The sequence below is a fragment of the Penaeus vannamei genome, chromosome 37 (genome assembly GCF_042767895.1).
Source record: "Penaeus vannamei isolate JL-2024 chromosome 37, ASM4276789v1, whole genome shotgun sequence".
In the NCBI taxonomy this organism is placed as follows: domain Eukaryota; kingdom Metazoa; phylum Arthropoda; class Malacostraca; order Decapoda; family Penaeidae; genus Penaeus; species Penaeus vannamei.
The window spans coordinates 18,031,412-18,035,971 of NC_091585.1; positions in this window are offsets into that span (position 1 = coordinate 18,031,412).

Consider the following 4,560-nt stretch of genomic DNA (forward strand, 5'->3'; position numbering starts at 1 on the left):
AGCCACAGATACTCTCCATTTCTCCAAGTCGCCCTATGCCCTTAACCCTTTCCTCTTTTACTGACCTCTGCTGTACTTCATTTACTTCCCCTTTACCCTGTTCACTACCATACTATCCTACAGTGTTCTATAACCATTAACATCTAACATGTTTTATCCTAAGCTAAATTTTATCCTTTTTGCCACAATCCTTTACCATAGTGGTATATGACCTTTTATAGTGCTATATGACCTTTGATGTCTAGCACTTTTATTCTGCTCTAGAAAAGGATCAACTACATTCCATTTGTGCAAAAGAATGTATTTCCTCAAATGATGATTATCCAGTGTCCCAAGGGTCTGAAAACACTGCATATACAATGCCTCCAATGCACTTTCACAAGTCCTAAGCAATTTCATCTACTGCACCCACTTTGGGTTAACCTGGGTCTGTTGTTCCTGTAGACCAACAGTTAAAACTTAAACTACTATATATAGTTTAGAGAGGAAGAGGGAGAGGGAGAGAGGGAGAGGGAGAGAGAGAGAGAGAGAGAGAGAGAGAGAGAGAGAGAGAGAGAGAGAGAGAGAGAGAGAGAGAGAGAGAGTATGTATGCAGAGATTGACCTCCATCATCACCTGACAAAAAAAAAGTATGCAGAGATTGACCTCCATCATCACCTGACAAAAACAAACTGAAGTGTCTTATCTTGTTAATGTTATGAGGTTGTGTAACTGTGGTGTTGTGAAAATTGGTAGGCCTGCATCTTCCCTTTTTTGTAAAATACCAGTTGCTTAAACATTAAGGGTCGAATTCATAAAGGGTGATTAGTAGTTGTAAGTTCCGATTAATCAGTTTCAGGGCCTGCATTTAATTACTTCAGATCTGTAAATAGGCCAATTTATTTCGGACAATCTATTTTCAAACGCTGTCTTTGCTAAGCGGCCTTTAGGAATTCCAACCTCAGTCTCTAAGCGTTGTTTTAAGTGGTACTGTAGCGTGTTGAACTTTACTTTACTCTTTACCGTGCCTTACTTGCAATAGGAACAACGAAGGGAAGGGCAAGAAAACACACGAATATGCACTTCCCTTCGTTGTTCCTATTGCAATCTTTTCAACATGAATTCCACACGTGCCTTACGTATACAGAAATGTACAATAGTTGCGCTCACTGCCACCACCCGTTTAGTACGTACGGGAACGGGGTGTTATTTGGGAGAAGAGAAATGTGTGAAGGGCTTGTAGAAAGGAGGGGAAAGATTGTGTACAAATGTTGTGATGTTGTGTAGTGTAGAATGTATGATTCAACAAGACAGGGTAAACGTAACCAGAGCTGGGAGGACGACCACGGGAATTTCACCACGTGTGAAGGATTTCGGATAAGGCTATTTTATATTATCGACAATTCTTAAAGGCAGGTTAATGAACCAGCAAGCACTTAATAATCATCATCAGGTAAGTTAATGAACCAGCAAGCACTTAATAATCATCATCGGGTAAGTTAATGAACCAGCAAGCACTTAATAATCATCATCAGGTAAGTTAATGAACCAGCAAGCATTTAATAATCATCATCAGGGAAGTCAATGAACCAGCAAGCACTTAATAACCATCATCAGGTAAGTCAATGAACCAGCAAGCACTTAATAATCATCATCAGGTAAGTTAATGAACCAGCAAGCACTTAATAGTCATCATCAGGTAAGTTAATGAACCAGCAAGCACTTAATAATCATCATGAGGTAAGTTAATGAACCAGCAAGCACTTAATAATCATCATGAGGTAAGTTAATGAACCAGCAAGCACTTAATAGTCATCATCAGGTAAGTTAATGAACCAGCAAGCACTTAATAGTCATCATCAGGTAAGTTAATGAACCAGCAAGCACTTAATAATCGTCATCAGGTAAGTTAATGAACCAGCAAGCACTTAATAGTCATCATCAGGTGTTAATGAACCAGCAAGCACTTAATAATCATCATCAGGTAAGTTAATGAACCAGCAAGCACTTAATAATCATCATGAGGTAAGTTAATGAACCAGCAAGCATTAATAATCATCATCAGGTAAGTTAATGAACCAGCAAGCACTTAATAATCATCATCAGGTAAGTTAATGAACCGGCAAGCACTTAATGATCATCAGGTAAGTTAATGAACCAGCAAGCACTTAATTATCATCATCAGGTAAGTTGATGAACCAGCAGGCACTTAATAATCATCACCAGGTAAGTTAATGAACCAGCAAGCACTTAATAATCATCATCAGGTAAGTTAATGAACCAGCAAGCACTTAATAATCATCATCAGGTAAGTTAATGAACCAGCAAGCACTTAATAATCATCATCAGGTAAGTTAATGAACCAGCAAGCACTTAATAATCATCACCAGGTAAGTTAATGAACCAGCAAGCACTTAATAATCATCATCAGGTAAGTTAATGAACCAGCAAGCACTTAATAATCATCACCAGGTAAGTTAATGAACCAGCAAGCACTTAATAATCATCGCCAGGTAAGTTAATGAACCAGCAAGCACTTAATTATCATCATCAGGTAAGTTGATGAACCAGCAGGCACTTAATAATCATCACCAGGTAAGTTAATGAACCAGCAGGCACTTAATAATCATCATCAGGTAAGTTAATGAACCAGCAAGCACTTAATAATCATCATCAGGTAAGTTAATGAACCAGCAAGCACTTAATAATCATCATCAGGTAAGTTAATGAACCGGCAAGCACTTAATAATCATCACCAGGTAAGTTAATGAACCTGCAAGCACTTAATAATCATCATCAGGTAAGTTAATGAACCAGCAGGCACTTAATAATCATCATCAGGTAAGTTAATGAACCAGCAGGCACTTAATAATCATCACCAGGTAAGTTAATGAACCAGCAGGCACTTAATAATCATCATCAGGTAAGTTAATGAACCAGCAAGCACTTAATGATCATCATCAGGTAAGTTAATGAACCAGCAAGCACTTAACAATCATCATCAGGTAAGTTAATGAACCTGCAAGCACTTAATAATCATCATCAGGTAAGTTAATGAACCAGCAAGCACTTAAATCATCAGGTAAGTTAATGAACCAGCAAGCACTTAATCATCATCATCAGGTAAGTTAATGAACCTGCAAGCACTTAACAATCATCATCAAGTAAGTTAATGAACCAGCAAGCACTTAAATCATCAGGTAAGTTAATGAACCAGCAAGCACTTAATCATCATCATCAGGTAAGTTAATGAATCGGCAAGCACTTAATGATCATCAGGTAAGTTAATGAACCTGCAAGCACTTAATGATCATCAGGTAAGTTTATGAACCAGCAAGCACTTAATAATCATCATCAGGTAAGTTTATGAACCAGCAGGCACTTAATAATCATCATCATCAGGTAAGTTAATGAACCGGCAAGCACTTAATGATCATCAGGTAAGTTAATGAACCAGCAAGCCCTTAATAGTCATCATCAGGTAAGTTAATGAACCAGCAAGCCCTTAATAGTCATCATCAGGTAAGTTAATGAACCAGCAAGCACTTAATAATCATCAGGTAAGTCAATGAACCATCAAGCACTTAATAATCATCATCAGGTAAGTTAATGAACCAGCAAGCACTTAATAATCATCATCAGGTAAGTTAATGAACCAGCAAGCACTTAATAATCATCATCAGGTAAGTTAATGAACCAGCAAGCACTTAATAATCATCATCAGGTAAGTTAATGAACCAGCAAGCACTTAATAATCATCATCAGGTAAGTTAATGAACCAGCAAGCACTTAATAATCATCATCAAGTAAGTTAATGAACCAGCAAGCACTTAATTATCATCAGGTACATCAAACTTTTAAAAAATTGAATAAGAGTTAAGAAAATCACTGATCATAGAAATCATTTTTATTATAAAAGCAAAGAATAAAATGAAAACACTTCATAAAACAAATGCAAAAGTCTAAAACAAAACCCAAAAGGAACAGGAACTAGTCTCCTTAAAAATAACTTTAAAAAATCAAAAACTTGAAAAAAAAACAACAAAAGTATGCAAAATAAAATCCGCTTAAAAGAAACGAGCGATAAAAGAGAGCACCAGCATTTCGGTTCTTCTTCGAGTGTATAATCATCTAAAGTAACACTTTGCCACTAAAAAAAAAACTTTTCCCACGACCACTTTACCTTCGTGCTGCAGTATATCAGCCAGAAAAAAAAGAGGTCACCCACGATAAAAAAAGAAAATGATAGGACAGCCTAGTCTAGCGTGTCCCGCCTCCACCTGCAGCAACTCTCGTGAGAACCACCTAATTAAACCTGTGCTCCCAAGGAACACAGGTAGCAGGGCGGGAATGTTTACTTTAACTTAATTTCTTTAATAAAATTCTTTTAATGTAAAGAGTCATACGGCTGTTTTCAAAATAAGCCTTTCTTTAATATAAAACACTTAAAAAGAAAAATAACTAATTAAAAATGAAGATTTTTTTTTATAAAAAAAACGTAATCAAAAGAAAATTTTCAGCCGTGACTCGGCTAAAAATACGTTTTTCGCTGTTTATGCTCTTTTATTTTCTCTTTTAAAA